We start from the raw sequence: 21,050 nt of genomic DNA on the forward strand, positions 1-21,050 counted from the left end.
GGATTTCTTAAGTAATTATATTTCAATAACAGCTGAGAGAGAAACGCCTGGAAGCTTAACAAAACCACTGACTGGTACATAAATTAAAACCTGATTGATGGATGGAGAAGTCAGATGAATGGTTAAATTGGCACATGACTGGGAGAACAGATCCAGGGCCTGTGCAGGGCCCACTCAGCAGAGTGTGACAGACACACTCCAGAGGAGCAGCCCTGCAGACTGGCCAGTGCTGGCACCCAAGGGCAGAGGCAGAGCTGGGTGGGCACAGTGAGCAGGGGAAACAGAGCCAGCTCCTGGCAGCAGGAGGGTGAGGACAGCTGTCCCCAGCCCTGCCACCCTCCTGGCTGCTGTCCCACAGCCTGTGTCCAACCTGCAAACCCCTCTGCGGGGCTGGCAGCGCAGCCAGAGGGGAGCAGTGGCACAGCAGCCAGCGTGGCTCCTATGGAGCAGGAGGATCAGAGAAGAGCAGGGTGTGTGAAGGGGAGAGGAGTGGCCGTGCCCCGGGAGCAGCGCTGATCCCTGAGCGCCAAACCCTGCCAGGGCTGCGCCGCTGCCCAGCGCCTGCAACATCTCAAGTGGGAAAATGTAATTTTATTAAGGCTCTTGGAGCTTCACTCTCAGCATCTGCACTGCAGCAGAGCATACAAAGGGAGGTTATGAAGCATTTCTCATTATGGCCACAGGCGCAGGCTCATCACATCCCCCGGCCAGCCCTGGTTAATAAAGCTCCTGCCCAGCCCAGCTGCCCCCGGCCCCTCACCCACAGGTGCCCTGCCCTGGCCACCCTGTGATCCCCCCAGCCCTCCCAGACAGGAAACTCCTGCTTTGTCTCCCCTAACTCTCACTGCACGGGCACCTTCATTTGCAAAGCTGCTCTTGGAGGCCCAGAGCCGTAATTAATCCCTGTCACAGCAAAGATGTAGTGTCGGGAGAATTTATGACTGGCTCAGAGCTGCCGTGATGAGCAGGGGCACCTCAGCCCCTTGTGATATAAATGCCTCTGCTAATTGGATTGCAGCAGCTAATCAGGGGCTGCAGAGAGAATGAAGGCGCTCCGGCTCCTCGCTGCTGGCGTGGGCTGATAAAGCGGCAGCCGCGGGAATTGCATCTGCGGGAATTGCACCAGGGCCTGAGATGGGGATCGTGGGGAGCCCAGGGCCACCAGGGCCTGAGATGGGGATCGTGGGCAGCCCAGGGCCACCAGGGCCTGAGATGGGGATCGTGGGCAGCCCAGGGCCACCGGTGTGGGGCATGGGGTGGCCATGCAGCAGAGCAGGGAGGAGGGCTGCCCTCACACACACACAGGGCAGTGCTCACACACAGGGCAGTGCTCACACACAGGGCAGTGCTCACACACAGGGTAGTGCTCACACACACACAGAGCAGTGCTCACACACACACAGGGCAGTGCTCACACACACACAGGGCAGTGCTCACACACACAGGGCAGTGCTCACACACAGGGCAGTGCTCACACACACACAGGGCAGTGCTCACACACAAAGGGCAGTGCTCACACACAGGGCAGTGCTCACACACACACAGGGCAGTGCTCACACACACAGGGCAGTGCTCACACACACACAGGGCAGTGCTCACACACACAGGGCAGTGCTCTCACACACACAGGGCAGTGCTCACACACAGGGTAGTGCTCACACACACACAGAGCAGTGCTCACACACACACAGGGCAGTGCTCACACACACACAGGGCAGTGCTCACACACAGGGCAGTGCTCACACACACACAGGGCAGTGCTCACACACACAGGGCAGTGCTCACACACACACAGGGCAGTGCTCACACACACAGGGCAGTGCTCACACACAGGGCAGTGCTCACACACAGGGCAGTGCTCACACACACACAGGGCAGTGCTCACACACAAAGGGCAGTGCTCACACACAGGGCAGTGCTCACACACACACAGGGCAGTGCTCACACACACAGGGCAGTGCTCACACACACACAGGGCAGTGCTCACACACACAGGGCAGTGCTCACACACACACAGGGCAGTGCTCACACACACACACAGGGCAGTGCTCACACACAGGGCAGTGCTCACACACACACAGGGCAGTGCTCACACACACAGGGCAGTGCTCACACACACACAGGGCAGTGCTCACACACACACAGGGCAGTGCTCTCACACACAGGGCAGTGCTCACACACACAGGGCAGTGCTCACACACACACAGGGCAGTGCTCACACACACACAGGGCAGTGCTCACACACACACAGGGCAGTGCTCACACACACAGGGCAGTGCTCACACACACACAGGGCAGTGCTCTCACACACAGGGCAGTGCTCACACACACAGGGCAGTGCTCACACACACACAGGGCAGTGCTCACACACACACAGGGCAGTGCTCACACACAGGGCAGTGCTCACACACACACAGGGCAGTGCTCACACACACAGGGCAGTGCTCACACACACACAGGGCAGTGCTCACACACACACAGGGCAGTGCTCACACACAGGGCAGTGCTCACACACACACAGGGCAGTGCTCACACACACACACAGGGCAGTGCTCACACACAGGGCAGTGCTCTCACACACAGGGCAGTGCTCACACACAGGGCAGTGCTCACACACACAGGGCAGTGCTCACACACACACAGGGCAGTGCTCACACACACAGGGCAGTGCTCACACACACACAGGGCAGTGCTCACACACACACAGGGCAGTGCTCACACACAGGGCAGTGCTCACACACACAGGGCAGTGCTCACACACACACAGGGCAGTGCTCACACACACAGGGCAGTGCTCACACACACACAGGGCAGTGCTCACACACACACAGGGCAGTGCTCACACACACAGGGCAGTGCTCACACACAGGGCAGTGCTCACACACACACAGGGCAGTGCTCACACACACACAGGGCAGTGCTCACACACACACACAGGGCAGTGCTCACACACACAGGGCAGTGCTCACACACACAGGGCAGTGCTCACACACACACAGGGCAGTGCTCACACACACAGGGCAGTGCTCACACACACACAGGGCAGTGCTCACACACACACAGGGCAGTGCTCACACACAGGGCAGTGCTCACACACACAGGGCAGTGCTCACACACAGGGCAGTGCTCACACACACACAGGGCAGTGCTCACACACACAGGGCAGTGCTCACACACAGGGCAGTGCTCACACACACACAGGGCAGTGCTCACACACAGGGCAGTGCTCACACACACAGGGCAGTGCTCACACACACACAGGGCAGTGCTCACACACACACAGGGCAGTGCTCTCACACACAGGGCAGTGCTCACACACACAGGGCAGTGCTCACACACACACAGGGCAGTGCTCACACACACACAGGGCAGTGCTCTCACACACAGGGCAGTGCTCACACACACAGGGCAGTGCTCACACACAGGGCAGTGCTCACACACACACAGGGCAGCGCTCTCACACACAGGGCAGTGCTCACACACACAGGGCAGTGCTCACACACACACAGGGCAGTGCTCACACACACACAGGGCAGTGCTCTCACACACAGGGCAGTGCTCACACACACAGGGCAGTGCTCACACACACACAGGGCAGTGCTCACACACACACAGGGCAGTGCTCTCACACACAGGGCAGTGCTCACACACACAGGGCAGTGCTCACACACAGGGCAGTGCTCACACACACACAGGGCAGTGCTCTCACACACAGGGCAGTGCTCACACACACAGGGCAGTGCTCACACACACACAGGGCAGTGCTCTCACACACAGGGCAGTGCTCACACACAGGGCAGTGCTCACACACACACAGGGCAGTGCTCACACACACAGGGCAGTGCTCACACACACAGGGCAGTGCTCACACACACACAGGGCAGTGCTCACACACACAGGGCAGTGCTCACACACACACAGGGCAGTGCTCTCACACACAGGGCAGTGCTCACACACACAGGGCAGTGCTCACACACAGGGCAGTGCTCACACACACACAGGGCAGTGCTCACACACACAAAGGGCAGTGCTCACACACACAAGGCAGTGCAGGTGGGCCCGTGAGCACCGTGAGCTGGCTGCCCCTGGACAGGAGCACCGTGGGCAGCCCTGGGCTGGGTATGACCATGACCATGACCATGACCATGACCATGACCATGACGTTGCACGGCCGCCTGGTCTGGCCAGCGTTGCAGACACCCCATGGCCCCCTCAGCAGTCCTTGGGGTCTCCACTGCTGACCTCAAGCATTAGAAAGGGGCTGAATACTCAACGATCCCAATACCGTGTCTATCGACACCTTCAGCGCCTTTCCCCACAAAGACAGAAAACAGAGGGATGAGGTGGAGGAGACACTACAAGGACACTCCTGCAGTAGGAGTGAGGTTGACCATGGCAGGAGCAAACTGGGCGAATGTCCCTGGCTACACACGTGCTCCACACAGCCCACGGGCTGTCAGATGGTGGCTGGGCAGGATGGAGGTGGCTCCTGAGGACTGGCTCAGGATGCTCTTCAGATGTTCTGACTCCATCCTTCAGAGAATCGCCAAGCTCCATGATCATCCCCAGCTCCTGACCAGGGCAGAGCTGTCCACAGGGACACGGGAATGGATGGAGAGCTCTGGCCTGGCTCTCCACCCACACAAACCAAACACACGCAGGTCCCCACTGGACAATAGGGCTTTTTCACAATCCAAGGCTCTTCTACGTTCGAACGGCTTTCCCGTCTTCTCCATGTCCTTCTTATTGCCCTTTATTTTCATCTCTGCCTCCCTTTCTTCCAAATACATGGATTAGAAAGTAAATCCTGAAAATGATGACTAAACCCAGCCATCTCTCCTTACGGAAACACTTTCCCACCTTCTTAAACCTTTTTGGAGGCACGAGGGAAAATAACCCTTGTATTTATGCAAATTTCAAAGTGGCGTGTGATGATGGAAACAAAACAGTGCTGGAGCGCAGCCAAGGCATGGCACCGACGGGGCCTCTCAGCTGCTCGCCTCCCGATTCTTCGGGGGAAGCAGCTGTAGAGAAATGAAAATACAGAAGCCCCCGCACGCACCCGCCGCCGCCCGCGCGCATTCCAGCACCCGTCACCTCGGAGGCGGCAGGATTCGGGCTCTGGCCGCTGCTGCTGCTGCCTGGAGCACCCTGTCGTCCCCCACAAGCCTCCCTGTCCCGCTGCTCCCGATTCCCCTTTCAGGAATTTACAAACATTTTCCGCAGATCAATATCTGTATTGATTATTCATTGTGAGCGAGTCGTGTGTCTTTGGTGATCCAACCTGGCAGAGTGAGCAGCCAAAGGCTGCAGCAGATACAGGGAGGGAAAAGAAAAGGAGAAAAAAGCCCTACAGAAGGCGAGAGAGACCCAGATCTGGCTGGGTTTGCTGCTGCCAGCAATGGAGACGGATGGAGAGGAAGGAAGGAAGAAAGAAAATGGGAATGGCATGAAAAGGGATGAAGAGACGAGAGAGCAGAGGAGAAAAAGCGAGAGCAGGAAAAACAAAGTCACCGCTGGAGAACTGGAGCTGGGGCACGCCGGCAGCCTGGAGACATTCCAGCCTTGTGCTCGCCCTTCTGCACAGGGATGCGATGGACTTATTGCTTCGGGAGAGCAAAGTGACTCACGGTTTTGGTATCTGCTACGTAAGAGCTTTGGGGGGATTCCTTGGCTGGCTGACAGAAAGGGAAGAAAGCAGCAGCAGTGAGGTAAAGCGCGATCCCTTCCTCCTGCCTTCCTGGGAATACGCGTCGCCCGGGCTGGCTGGAGCAGCGAGCTGCTCGCTTATGATATGCAAAAGGAGAATAATTAAAAGCGCCAGCATCACTTGCAAAGTGAGTAAACACAAAGCCTTTCAAAACATGCTCTTCAGCTAATGAGAAGCTGTAATTTCTTATACTTAAAGGCAAAAAAGACCCTGATGAGGCTCGGTGGAGTGTGCGCGCGCGCCTGCGTGTGTGTGCATGTGTTTGTAGATATGAGAGAATCAGTTAATTGTTGATGATGTTTAGAAAAGGGATTATGAGAAAAGACACTGAAATGATGACAGGGAATATCTTGGATCAGAGCCAGAGAAATAAAATAATCAAGGACAATCAAGCCTGCAGCTCCGGAGAAAGCGCCGACTGTTCTGCCAGGGACTTGGAAGGAATTTCCCCGCGCTGCCGAGCTGCAGCTGGAATATGTGCTTGGCACCAGGAGACAGAACTGCAAGGAGCAGTTTGCTTGGAGCATGAGACAACAGAACAGAGAACTATGGAGCTCTGCTATAATTCAGAGGTTAAACACCTTTGTCTGCTTATGTGTCAGGTGGAGACTTGGTTTTGTCCACCACTGACTTGCCCTGAAAATGCAACTTCTGAAATCCCCTGGCTGAAGCCGGAGCTGAGGATTCTCCAGACGCCTCTCCAGAACTACTGCGATGTTGTGAAAACAAAGGAAAGGGAGCTCGAGGAATTAAGTTCTTCTGGCTGCAGGTGGCTGCAGGACCTGATGGACCTGACCATGGAAACTGTCTCCGGAATCGATTCCTTCCTTAATTCTGGAAACCAGAAGCCCCTTGCTCCAGCCGGGGGTTGCAGCTCACAAGCACACAGGAAAGGTGGTGGGCATCGGGAATACCAGGAGCCTTCCTTCCAACCTGGGCATCCAGCTGCTGTCCTGAACGGGTGGATTTTAATAAATGTTGGCTTTCTCTTGGGCTGAGGTTGGGTGGGGAGAGAGAATAAAGGGAAATTCAAACCATCCTGTGACTGCTGTGTTGTCAGTGAGCTACAGAAATGCCGTCCCTTTGTTTTGGATGCTAAACTCCGTCTGACTTCATTGTTGCTGGATTTTGGCACGCTACGCTCTGGGCTTCTCCAGGAGCAGGAACACATGGTCTGTCCAAGAGGGAATCTTTGGGGACGCGGAGGCAGCGGCAGGAGCCAATCGCACGTGGCTGGTGGCCGCTCCCGCGGGCCAGCTGTGCGGCCAGCTGTGCGGCCAGCTGTGCGGCCAGCGCTCCGGACGGGTGCATGGTACGTACACAGCGCGCGGCGGGGCCGGGGCGAGCGCGCAGCGGGCTCCGCTCGCCCGGGGCTCCAGGCGAGCCTGCCGAGCCCGGCCGGACCTGAGCGGAATGTTAATTGGCCCCGAGCAGATTAGCATATTAACCAGCACATTAACCAGCACATTAACCAGCGCTGCCCGGCAGCCGCGGCCGTGCGGGGCACAGCCTGTCGCAGCTCCACCGGCTCCTTTGTCACAGCCCTTTTTATACTTGTGTTTGCCTTTTGTTTCCCAATCAGACCCTAGAAATTCATTAACAGCAATGAAAGGCGGGGATGCAAAAACCTATAATGAAAACAAATGATCTATTTAAACGCTGCTGGGGCTGAAAGGAGGGGGATCGTGGCGCCGGGACTGGAGAAGGAAATCCTGCCACCTGGAAAATGCCTGGACATGCGTGTCCGTGCCCGTGCCAAGGCTCCAAGGAAACAGCGACTACAAAGCCGGGGCTGCGTGTAAAGATGTTGGAGCATTGTCTGTACAGAGCCTCAAACAAACAGCAGCGCCTGGTCAGAGGAGAGGCCGCTGCGCATTGTCCCCGCGGCCGCCGGAATTCCTCTCGGCTGGGATTACAAACAACTCTCGGTGCCCGCAAGGACTGAAAATCACTTGACTTAAAATCACTCGTGTTCATTCACACGGCTCCTCTGCGGTGGCCCAGCAGTGCCCTACAGCCAGCAGCCCCGACGGGAGGGTGTGGTGGCCACAGGGAAGGTGTGGTGGCCACGGGGATGGTGTGGTGGCCACGGGGACGGTGTGGTGGCCACGGGGATGGCGTGGTGGCCACGGGGACAGTGTGGTGGCCACGGGGATGGTGTGGTGGCCACGGGGATGGCATGGTGGCCACAGGGATGGTGTGGTGGTCACAGGGATAGCGTGGACACTGTCCTGGACCTGGCCCCAGGATGCTGGACCTGACATCAGGCTCTTCAGGTGGCTTCCTCTCCTCGTTATTTCTTAGATTATTTCACAAATGTTTCTGTCCCCTGAAGTGTCACATGGTTGTGAGAATAAAAAGATTTAATCCAAGCATGGCCTTTTTATCAGAATTGATCAAGTAAGATAAAAGCTGAAATAATCTATGTCAATTTTTAAACTTGTAAATGCTGTGTGTGGGCTTTAAATATCACAGAGGGATAGCTTAGGTATTTGTCAATGGGATTTTCAGGCAAACGTGAATGTCCTCAGCCCCAGAGCTCCATGCCAGTCTGAGTGTGCCCATCCCTGGGGCTGGACATGCAGCCAGGGACCTCCCTGCCCCTGGCACAGCATCCCGAAAATGTGTCCCTGGCACAGCTCTGAGCTCCAGCAGTCTGTCCTTTGTACCTCTGGATCTCAGCAGGGAAAAGGGAAATGGGCTCCAGCCCTTTGTCACCCTGAACCCAGCTCATACTCTGGCTGGGTCCAAGGGCAAAGGCCCCAGGGCTCTGGCTGTGCCCAGTGGGATATCCCAACAATTCCTGATTACACCAGCTGTGGACCAAAGACACACAGCACAGAGATTTTATCTGCTGGAAAAACTGGAAGAAAAGCTCTCAACACCTGCCACACATCCACATTTTTCAGTGAGGAAAACAACAACAAACTCTTGTCTGAGGAAACCTCTCCAATTTGTACCTGGTAAAGACATGCTGGATAATCTTACCCTAATGGACTTTAATCTATCTCCACAATTAGATAAACAAACTAAATCCCTTAAGAACCTTCAAAATTTATCCTCAACTACCACCAGTCCTTATCCTTAAACTTTTAATTGAAACACAGAAAATAATGGTGAAACCACAGAATTATAGAATGGTTTGGGTTGGAAGGGACCAGCCTGGCCTGGGCACTGCCAGGACCCAGGGGCAGCCACAGCTGCTCTGGGCACCTGTGCCAGGGCCAGATGTTTGCTGTTTGCTCAGGTTCCTACTGACCATGGCTGGGCTGTTGATGTGGTGCCAGGGGCTTTTGGAGCCACTGAAATAAAACCACATTTTCACAGAAGCTTCTGGAAGAGCCTTGAGCACTTTTGTGCCTTGTGCTATTTAGAAAGTGTTTTGGAAAATCACATGAGAACTGTCTCTCATATGGCAGCACATCACCCAGGTGAAGAGCTGCAAAAACACTGCCAGGCGTTTTTCTTGGCATTAAAATTAAATAGAGGAAGGTTACTAAAAAATACATTGTATTCTTATACCAGGAGATCAGGATGTGCATTAAAATACAGTAACAAATATATATACCCTCTTATACCCTGAAATACAGCCTTGGTCCCATGTTCTCCCCTTCCTCTGCACTTATGGAAGAGCAATTAGCCACTAAACAGGTAGTTATAATAATATCCCACAATTAAATCTATGAAACTGTAGCAGACTATGAACAAGGGCCTTTTCCTCCCCAGGCTGAAATCAAAGCCCTCATTTAAATGACCAAGTCTATTCTAGGTCCAAAAGAACCATTCTGACCAGCATGGAGAAGGAATTTCCTTTTTCAGGGGAAGTGAACAGTGTTCCACTGACTCAGAACCAAAACTGCTGATTTTTCATCCTCAGCTGGTCCAGGCCTGGGGTCTCTTCTGAAAGCATGAGCATCACAATTTCCTGCCCTTTGGCAAAATAAAATTGTACCTGCTTGTACCAGCTGCACAAACTTCAAAGTTACAGTTCTGCTAAAGAAAAGCCAATTTCCCCATAGACACTGGAAGAATAATTCTCCTCTGGAGGTTTTCTCCTTGTCTCCTTTCCACTTGTGTGAGGTCCTTCCATACTCACCCCACACTTGCTGTTCACCTGTGTCTGTCTCTTGAACACAATGAACCTGCAGCTTTAATTAACTGAGATGCCCAAACCAATCACCCCAAATCTCCCTCAAGTGTTCACCACCCATCTTTTCTCTCCCACCCCAGTACCAGGGGTTTATTTTGGGTTTGTGTCACCTTCTCACAGCCCCATTGCCCCACTCAGTCTGATGAGGCTCTGGGGCTGGGGGGATCCCACAGCATAATCCCACTTTTTCTACCACTGCCATTAATGGAAGCAGCACACAGATTGCTCCCAGAATCGAGTTTTTCTGCAGCTGCTGCACATTTTTAAAGAGAACTTGCAATCTCCAATACAACAAAATTAGTCAAGACATCACAGTGTGAGAAAGTCACAGCTGACCACACCAGTTGTCCCTCCAAAATCCTTCCCAATGTCCCCATGTCAACCCCCTCCACTTCTGTGCCACCTTCTCAGTGCTTTTCTGTCCTTTCTTGCTCCATCCATTGTTCTCCCCTCTCACCCTCATATCAAAATCAACACTGACCCCAGGGATTTCAGCATTGCCATTCCTCCACAAATTCAGTTTATAGCACCTGAAGAACACCATTCACCCTCAAAAACACCAAGGCCTGGAACATTTCCTAAGTAAATGGGAAAAAGTAGCTGCTTTCCTCAGGATCCTCTGAGATACTGAGAGCACAAAGCAAGGTTTCCATTACATTTATAAGTCTGATGATTCTCAAGAACTTGAACTGTGCACTCATGTTGTAAACAGAATACTTCAGATAAAAATGTAGGAAGAAAAGAGGAAAGAAGCCTTCTTTAAAGGATAACCCCCCCCCAAGAACTACATACATGGAAAAAAAAAATCCAGCTCCAAATTTACATTCCTCAGTTTTCCATCAAGATAGAGAACTCTGATTAGTGTTTTTTGAAACCTGTCATTAATCTTTCCATTGCTCTCAGATCACACAAGGGTAGTTTGGTAATAGCAAGTATCCCAGAGATTATGAATGACCTTGTAATAACTGAGTATATAAAATACATTAAAAGCAGGTACTTCACAGTGACTCACTGAAGTCTGTTTACACACAAAGTTTTAATGAGATTACTACACCTGGACCACAGGTATTTTTCCAATGCCAAATCTCATGGTGGGGATGCTGGTAGGAAGGAAAAGGATATTTGTCCCATGCTCAGGAATGTTTTCTGCCAGCTGATCACTTACCATTGTTTTGGGGAACTTGTATTTATCAGCTGTAACAGACCACCCAAATCTGATTCACTTTCACCAATTCACATGGAAAATGAACCAGATCAGGAGTCTTGTCCTTTCCTCATCCTTCCTTATGGCTGTTTGATTAGGACAGACCTTCAAGGGACAGTTCTCCTGTTAAGAAGATTAGGCCAAGGGCTCTAATCACTTGGCCTGTTCTTTAATGACAGAAACTAACAGTTAAGGTCAACAGAAATAATTAAATAACAGAGCCCTGATGGTTCTGCACCAGCCCAGACAGAGCTGCAGCCAGGCAAGCCTTTATAGACATGTAGGAGAAACACAATCTATGGATGGGCTTGCTCAAAAAACACATTTTCAGTGAAAGTGAGAGGAGCCAACAGTACTGGGCAGTGAGTGAGGTGCTCAGGAACACCTCAGGCAGGTGGCATTAAACAAAGTCACAGCAGCACGAGGAGAGGAGTGAGCAAAGGCTGCAGCTCAGGGAGCACAAAGAGCCCTCAGCTGTGCCTGAGAACAGCTCTGTACATGTAATCACAGCTCTCCTAATCCAGGTGATTTACATTACACGTCCCAGGAGGGCCACCAACACAAAAATCACTTCTAAAGGCTTAGGAAAATTAGGTCTTCCTACCTCACTGTGCACAGGTGGAGATGCTGCAGGACCTGGTGCCGGGATGGGCAGGGAGAGGCTCCTACTCACACCAGAAAGAGTCAGCACAAGCTCTCCAGATCAAAGCCTGCAAATAAAAATGGGAACTATATAAAGTATTTTGAAGGATTTGGAATAATGCACCAAAAGGAACAGAAGTTTGGGTACAGAATGGAGCTGTTGATATTTTTTGTGTTCAGTTCTAACTCAGCCAGCATTCCCAGCCATTCCATCCCCTGTCACTGGGCTCACCTGTCACAGGTATCCTTTGCCCCCTACAAAGCAGACAGCTGCACCTCCCAGCCTCCTGCCCTCACAGGAACACATCCACCTAATTCACGTGGCTCTGCCACCCCCACGGTCATCTGTGCCACACTCTGACCCAGCCATCACAGTGAGGAGCCAGGGAACACAGCCTGATCATGGCAGTCTCCTGCTTCCCAAGGAAAACTCTCCTCTGGGTGCACAGCTTGGCACCTGGGTGGGCAGCTGAGCAGGAGGGGTCATGCAACTGATGCCAGGAGGATTTGGGGACAGGACCTTCCCCATCCCAGTGGTGGCTCTTGCTGCAGTCACACATCTGTGGCTGTCAGGAATTTATAACTAGAAATGACAGAACTCTCCTGAAATACTGTTTGCTGCTGCCCAGTTTGTTGCTCCTGTGCTCTGCACCTGAAGCTGTGGCTGCCCCATCCTTGGCAGTCCCAGGCCAGGCTGTTCAGGGTCTGAAGCACCCTGGGACAGTGGAAGGTGTCCCTGCCATGGCAGGGGTGGGATGTGCTGAACATTCAGGCCCTTCCAACCCAAACCATCCTGGGAATCTCTGAACACTGTGGGACACACCAGGGGAAAGGCCAGACCACCACACATTCAAAGCCTGGTTTAAACCAACGGAAAAGGAAGTTATCTGAAATAAAAAAGGTACTTTCAGGAAAATGGAAGTTGTTTCCAAACAATAAAAATAGAAAAGGATATAAACCCAGCACACTAAGTGCAACCCCACGATAAGGCAAGGCAAAACAGGGTCTGGAGAACAATCATCGGAGTTCGTGGAGCTAATAAAAGCTTCTCCAACACAAAAGCAGGAAGCCTGTCTGTCACCCAGAGCTGCTGATAGATGGGCAAGGAGTAAAGGGGGGAATTAAGAAAGATAAGGGCAAAGCAGCAAAATTAAATTAATTCCTTGCACTGTCGTTCACTAGGCAGAGGTCAGCAGGGTTCATATGCCAGAGCAACAAATCACCAGAGGCCGACAGTGCCTCCTCAAGGAGCCCAAACACGAAATTGCTGAACTTTCTTCCTTTGCATCCGAGATTGGAAGGTGACAAATTTTTACAAAAGGCTTTAGGAGTGACCCTGGGAATGACAGACCACAAAGTCTAATTTCCAGAATAGGCAAAAGGGTAGAAAACTGTGGGACTGAATTAGCAGCAATGAATAAACACATCTGGGGCAGAGCCTGAAAGACGAGCAGAGCTCATACGTGCAGATCCGAGTGGTCTGATGAGGAACCAGCCCTGCTAATACAGGAGATTTGGGCTGATACAGTGGAATCTGATTTTCTAAAAGCTTTTCTAGAACATCCCTCACTAAAGGTTCTTAAAGAAACTAAACTGTCATGGAGTAAGAGGGATTAATCTTCCTGTGAATTCCTGATAAAAAGACAGAGAAAAAAGGGCACAAACACAACATTATTGAGGGAAGGAGCAGAAATCCTGCACTGCTTGTGCTTAGCCATGAATAACTTACAGAGGAGAAAGCAAAGTGACAGGCAGGTAATGAGGGTGACAGGCAGAGGTTTTCACAAAAGTCAAGTCTGAGAGAGAAGGTCTGCCAAAGCACCCGGAGTTCAGACTGGAGCCACAGTGCCAGTGCACATCTGTAATGGCCACATATACATACACATCTGTACTGGCCAGGTGTGCATGCACATCTGTAATGGCCACATGTATGTGCACATCTGTACTGGCCAGGTGTGCATACACGTCTGTAATGGCCACGTGTGTATGAACATCTGTACTGGCCAGGTGTACATGCACATCTGTACTGGCCAGGTGTGCATACACGTCTGTAATGGCCACGTGTGTGTGAACATCTGTACTGGCCAGGTGTGCATGCACATCTGTAATGGTCATGTGTACATGCACATCTGTACTGGCCATGTGTCCATACACATCTGTACTGGCCAGTGTGCCAGGGATCTTTCCCAGCGTGCCAGGGAGGTCTCCCAGCAGCAGCTGAGTTCCTGCACAGCAAACAAAGAGCATCCAACAAAGCCCACAGGAATTAAAGCCCAGTCCCTCTCGGCAGCAGGAGACAAGGGTGGGCAGCACCTGCCCCTCGTGGGGCCGGGGTGCCTTTGTCCCACCACGTGCCCCCATACTGAGGCCACTTGTTGCCTCTGATGGCAATTAGCACCGTGCCGAATTCCTCGTGCCCCGCGCTAATTCGGGAGGATGGGCATGTCACACCCCGCCAAGAATTCCAGCCCCTGCCAGGGGGCAGCCCCACCCTTCCACGAGGCCTTTGTTTCAGCGGTGAGCTCAAGGACTCGGTTCCTTTGTCACAAATACCCGTGGAGGCGCTGCAGGAGGCAGAAGCTGCAGGCCTGGCCCTGAGGATGCTGAGCTGAGTGTGACTGGGCCAGGCGAGGGGCTCTGCCACACTCCCTGCTCTGACACACTGACACACACACAGAAAAATCAGCTGTGTCCAGCTGAAACTCCAGGGCTGCATCTCTGCTGCAGAGCTGTGCAACTCAGCATGGAGCACATCCATCCCACCCCATCCCATCCCATCCCATCCCATCCCATCCCATCCCATCCCATCCCATCCCATCCCATCCCATCCCATCCCATCCCATCCCATTATCCCATCCCATTATCCCATCCCATTATCCCATCCCATTATCCCATCCCATCCCCTCCCATGCCCTGCCCTGCCCACACAAACACCCCAAAGCTGAGGTGGACGTGGGGACAGCCCAGTGCCCTGTGCCAGGCCTGTGCTGAGCCATGGGCACCACACAGGGGCAGGGAGGGCTCGGGGCTCCTCAGCCACCTTGGGCTCGTGCCCAGGGGCACAGCCAGCCACAGGCTGATGAAAACATGCTCTTCACTGCTTCTTGTCTCCTGCAATTGTTTGAGCATCCCTCCTGACATCATCTGGGGATAGCATGAAGGAGGTCAGAGCACCCACAAACTGCCTGCTGAGCTGCTGATGTTCCTGACACTTCTGGGTGGTGATTCCCTCCTGCCTGGTGTCAGAACCACAGAACCACAGAAGCCTCAGGGCTGGAAAAGCTCACTGACTGCAGCCATGGCCAGCACTGCCATGGCCCCAGGTGCCACATCCACACAGGTCTTAAATCCCTGCAGGGACAGGGACTCCAGCCCTGCCAGGAAGGAATTTCTCCCAGTGCCCAACCCTGCACAGACTCAGAGGTTGGGCTCCTGGAAACCAGCCTGACTGCAGCACCAGGGCTGCTGGAACCTGCACATAGAGGCTGTTGTAAATCCTCAGTAATTCCAGCTGATTCCAAGGAGAATGTTGTGAATTACCAAATTTGTCAGGTTAGCAGCACGAGAGCAAACTGTCCACACAGAACAATGCTTCTTAAATGCAATTTAACTTATTTTCTTAATTGTGGGCTGATTCTGATTTATGCTAATTCATAACAGATTATGAACTTTATTATGTAATTGGAAAAATGACCATAAAACTTTCACAATGCTGGAGAGGTTTTTGGGTATTTGGATTTTTACACTCTGTTGCTTATGAGGGCTGGCACATGCATGGCTGGGCCTGTGTCCCCACGTGTCCCCAGCACAGAGCTGCCATCGATTGCAGAGCACAGCCTGCTCCACACAGCAAATAAAGCCATTTATTGAGCACTGGGCTTGCTGGGTGAGAGAGGGACACACACTCTGCATGGAGAGGCTGAGGCACATCAGGATGTGGCCAGGGATTGCCCCAGCCCTGGAACTGCTCCAGAGCAGGTTGGGCAGGGTTGGAGCAGCCTGGGATAGTGGCAGGGGCACAGGATGAGCTCTGAGGGCCCTTCCAGCACAAACCACTCTGGGATTGTAGGATCAGGAGCTGGGGCTGCCTGGGGCCTCTCTGGGTCACATCCTGCTCAGCCTCCAGGCTTGGGAAGAGGATGGACCAGCAGTGGCTGAGGCTGGAGGGGAAAGGGACATGCCATACCTCAGGGAGGAAATCCCCCAGGAAGGGGCAGGAGATGGAATTGCTCCATTTTAAGTGCTGGCTGTAAGTTTTTGTACCTGGAGTGTGCATCTGATGGGGCTGGAGCCAGAGAGAGGGGCTGGGTGAGCAGCCACAGCCCAGAACGGGCTGCAGGAGCTGGAATGGGTTTTCAATGATTGTATCATCCCCTGTGCTACTGCTGTGCATGGCTGGGCTTTGTACCATACTGAAAATCAATAAAAATGCATGGAAAAATGTTCTCCCCCGCTTAAAAGTTAAATAATCTAGTTAGGATTCTGGCACTGCTATTTTAGGTCAGCCAGTCTTTGTTTCCATCCCAAGCCTGAGGCTCACCAGAGTTTCCCCAGGACGCTGCTGGAGCCAGGGCTGAGGAGAGCCCTGCCCTGGGCACACACAGGAGGGGCAGGGTCCCCTCTGTCCCTCTGGGTGACATGCAGCAGCTGGAGCAGGAGGGCTGTGGATCCCCCAGCTGTGGCAGGAGGAGCCAGCGCTGGCCTCGCTGCTCTGGGTCCCTCTGCTCGGCTCCTCAGGGCCAGAGGAACAAATGTGCTCCCAAACTCACCCTGTGCCACCAAACTGGGCTCTGTTTCCTGACACAACAACAAACCATAAAAACATGGAACTTCTCGGGTGGGAAAGGACCTGAAAGCCCATCTGGTTCCACCCCCTGCCATGGGCAGGGACACCTTCCATTCCCCAGGCTGCTCCAAGCCTCGTCATCTCCTGGAGCATCTCTAGCCCTGCTTTTCTAAAATATCTTCACTTTTATTCACTATCTGCCATTTAATATAGCTTTACAAACTTCTAAAAACTGTTTTTCTGAAAATCAATTCTCTCCCTCTATGTCTGGGTCCCTGCAGGAGCCTTTGCTCCACAATGAACACACACACGTCTCTGAGTTCAGTATTTTGTCACATTAGCCTGGCCCCACAGTCTGGAATTCCTCAGGAATTAAAGCCTTACATAAACACAGCATTTAACTCCATTACAATATAATAATGATTTTTAAACAACGTTGTAATAGGTTCTATAATTTTTTTTTTAAGTGCATATTATTGTACTGTCATGGTTTCCTTTGCTCCCTAACAGCCCAGTCAAAGCAACAGATACAAAGGTAAACACACTGGGAAGGTACTGAGCACTCCATGGCCCCTTTCCCAGGTTTACAACTTGCTTTTCCCAGCTGCCAGCTGCTCCACAGACAGCCCATACTAAATGTGGGACAATTCCTGTATTCTTAAACTAAAATATTTTTCAGCTAAAGCGAGCATAAATTATTTATTCATTTGTATTTGCATTTAAATACTTGAAAAATCTCCAAATTAACTGCTTTGAAAATGGTTCCAAAATTTCCCCCTAGGCTGTGACCTTGTGGCCAAGTCTAATCTCAAAGCAAATTGAAAGAAGGGCTCACACTGAACACATCCAGCAGCTCTGATGTGCTTTGCCCAGAGAACTAAGAGAGCCAAACTCAGCCAAATGCTGGCTTTGGGGCCCACACTTGGGTTTTTCCACCATGTCACCCAAGCCTGGAGCTGATGACCCTAAATTTCCTTGGCAAGGTTTGACTCATCCAACTTGGGGCTTTCTGGAAGCTCCTGGGCAGCCATAGCCAGCTCAGCCTTGCATTCTAATCCTTCCCAATGTTTGTGGTTGTGGTGGAAAGCAGAGAGTTTCAAAAACCAGAATTCCAAGGAAAACAGGAACAACATCAGTTTTAATACTCCACACATACTTGTGTAAAATCTGTGCTTTAGGGAGCTCAAGTCACAGCCACAACTGGGGTTTTATTCCCCATCCCCTCTGTGCCCACAGCCAGCTCTGCACCTCACACCCCAGCCTGGCCATGGAGCTCCACAGCCAAACACCATCTGGGAGGGCTCCCTGCAAGCTTAGCTGCAGGCCTGTCCTTCCTTTGTCATCCATCTGGTTTCTGCAAAGAGCAGAATTAGAGCAGATTAATTCCTTACACTGTCCCTCGCAAGGAGAACTGCTGGGAGGGAAGGGAGGAAGCCCAGGCACTGCTCTAAGATCTCAGCCAGCTGCAAAATGTCATGAACCAGCAAGAGAGGTGGTTTCCTGACAACATTAGTCTCCTTTCAGGAACAGAATGAAGAAAACAGATATAAAAGAGAATTCTTTAATAAAACTGTAAAGGAAACATCCCTAGTCTTCCCCCTCCCCAAATACTCATGTGTCAATTTATATAAAACAAAATCATTTACTAAGAAAAGGAAAAATATTAAAACAGAGATATAAACAGCAAAGGAGGCATTTCAGCTCCCTGTAAATAAGTTTAAAACTTGCAGGTAGAAAAAAATTATTGAATTCTAATCCCAAACACATGGATTGGCTGGTAATCTCTCTGGCACAACTTGCTTGCTTCCCACCAGCCTCCTGAGGTACTGGACAATCCCAAAGGACATTTGTCCAGAGCAGCTGTGGCTGCCCCTGGATCCCTGGCAGTGTCCCAGGCCAGGCTGGACAGGGCCTGGAGCAGCCTGGGACAGGGAAGGTGTCCCTGCCATGGCAGGGGTGGGATGGGATGAGCCCTTCCCACCCAAACCAGTCTGGGATTCTGTCATTCAAGGATGAGGAGACCCAAAGCTTCCAGAGCCCCTTCTATTGCAGGTTCTCTGGGTCAGAGCCTCAGCTCCAATTCCTCCTCCTGGCTTAGGGGCAGCCTGTGCTCAAACACAGAAAATTAAAGCTTTTGTCAGGGAGTGGCTCCGTGTTTGGAGAGGCTGGGGTGCCAGAGGGAGCAGCAGCCCTGCCCTGCCCTGCCCTGCCCTGCCCTGCCCTGCCCTGCCCTGCACACACCAGTGATAGTTCCCCCCTTGCTCGAGCAGCACTAAGCAGCCCTGGGTCCCTGCCAGTCTCCCCTGCCCAGGTCATTCCCTGCCCAGGCCATTCCTTACTCAGGCCTTTCCCTACTCAGGCCATCCCCTGCTCTATTCCATCCCCTGCTCTATTCCATCCCCTGCCCAGCCCATCCCCTGCTCTGTTCCATCCCCTCCCAGCCCATCCCCTGCCCTGTTCCATCCCCTGCTCTGTCCCATCCCCTCCCAGCCCATTCCCTGCTCTGTTCCATCCCCTCCCAGCCCATCCCCTGCCCTGTTCCATCCCCTCCCAGCCCATCCCCTGCTCTGTTCCATCCCCTCCCAGCCCATCCCCTGCCCTGTTCCATCCCCTGCCCAGCCCATCCCCTGCTCTGTTTCTGTCCTTCCCTGACCCTGTGTCCATCCCTGGCCGCACTCCTGCCCTGCAGCCGGGGCTGGTCCAGCTGTGCCCTCCCAGCCCGAGCTGGTCCCACACAAGCACAGCCAATTCTCCCTGAGCACCAGGTGTCCCCTGTAAATAACCCTGGCTTGCCCATGGATGATTCAGCCTTTGAGATGAGCTGCAGCAATGCCAGTGCGGCGGCTCCCTGACCCTGGCCCCGCCGTGCTCCCAGCTTCAAGGGGAAAAACCCTCCTCGGCTCTCGTTAGCCCTTTCTTCATCATCTAGGATTCTGCTAATAATGACTCCGTGTTACATAAAACAGATACATTAATGTCACCGAGTCCCAAATGCACTGGATCAAGCTGACTCCTTCAGAAAGGAAGAAAGTAACAGATATGAGCCTTAATAAGAGCACGGATCCGAAGGATGGGAAGGGCTCCACCAAATCGCTTTCTCCTTCCTATTTGAAATGGGGGATTTAAAGGGCCATGCAGCTGGAGAAGATCAGAGTCATGGCAAGCTAACTGTGAACATGCCATCAAAGGGAGCAAATCAAACGTGATTTTAGGTGGTGCTGCAAAGGCAGGCTCGGGCTGCTCCAGCTGCCCGCTCCGCTCCCAGGTGCTAACGGGGAAAGGAGATGGAGAGGCTCGGCAGCCCCACAGCCTGGCACTCACCCTTCATCTCCCCAGTGAAAGGGCTGCCTCAGACCAGCAGCTCTGGAGAAATGAGTTGCCTGGACTCAGTTTAGAGGAAAAAGTGGCCAAGTCTTTGACCTGTGCACAGCTGAGAGTACATCTACTCCTCTACAGCTGGAGCAGATGTTACAATTAAAAGCAACACCCAGTGACCATTAGTGCTTGACAAATATTAAAACAGAACAAAATCTCTAATCAGAGGGATGAAAATACTTAAGTGGCAAAAGTAGTCGTGTCTGAAAGCTTCAGAAAAGAAAATGCAGGACAGTCTGAGCAAGGTGTCTGCAATGGAACGTGATGCACAAGAGAAGAGTGATCAGAATCCAGCATGGCTGCTTTCACACAGATACAGGGGGAACACCTGGCAAAGTCCCTGTGAATTGTGCACAAGGAACATGAAAATTGATTAATAGATTTGTAAGCAGTTGCAAGTAGTTTAAGGAAAGAAATATGATACAAAAACCAAAGTTATATTTGCTGACGCTTGCCTAGCTGGGCACCCACCAGCCAGAGACAGCACAGGTGTTTGCATTGCCACCTTGGTGAATCTGTGAAAAAGTAAAATCCTAAGGCCAAGATGAGGCTATAAACAGACACAGCATATTCTGTGGAGTGGCACTGACACATAAGGCTGGATTTGGCAAAATGCAAACACGAGGCCTGATGGGATGGTGCCCCAGAAGGAGTCAAGGCAGGAAAGTGTCACCAAGCCATAGAGAATGCAACACCCAGCACACCTCAGGATTCACCCCATGGACACATGGAACCAACAGGGGAACACCTGAATTAATGGTGGAGGTCAGAGTGACAGATTTGTGCTTCCTCCTCTCTCGTGCTGGCTGAGCCTGGAGCCCACAGGAGTGGGAGGAGGTCCATGGACAGCGGCTGTGTCCAGGGCAGTGAGTGACCCCTGAGCACACACACCTTGGGAGCGGGGAGTACGAGAGAGGGGCAGGCAGGGAGCAGAAGGTGATTCCCTAGGAAACCTCCAGGCTCCACCAGCACATCCCCTGCTCCTGGCTTGCAGCGGGGAGCTCTCCCAGCAGAGCCTGGCAGCAGCTCTACACCAGCACTCATCTGTACAAACAAATCCAAATTCAACTCCCCCGACAGAGAACCTCCTGGGGATTAGGTCTATTAAAATTTGTATTTTGCAATTACTTCAGTTTGCTTTGCTTCTTTTCAAGGTTTTATGCTAAATTACATGGATGAAGGG

General features: G+C 52.4%; 1 long non-coding RNA gene across 1 annotated transcript in view; it reads right to left on the reverse strand.

Moving 5' to 3' along the window:
* Window positions 1-21,050, reverse strand: part of LOC130258017 (uncharacterized) — a 255,038-nt gene that overhangs the window by 43,669 nt on the left and 190,319 nt on the right. Inside the window, exon 3 of the long non-coding RNA XR_008841425.1 lies at window positions 11,669-11,774. This is a non-coding gene — a long non-coding RNA (uncharacterized LOC130258017). The remainder of the gene's footprint in view (window positions 1-11,668; window positions 11,775-21,050) is intronic.

This window comes from Oenanthe melanoleuca, chromosome 11, assembly GCF_029582105.1.
Source record: "Oenanthe melanoleuca isolate GR-GAL-2019-014 chromosome 11, OMel1.0, whole genome shotgun sequence".
In the NCBI taxonomy this organism is placed as follows: Eukaryota; Metazoa; Chordata; class Aves; order Passeriformes; family Muscicapidae; genus Oenanthe; species Oenanthe melanoleuca.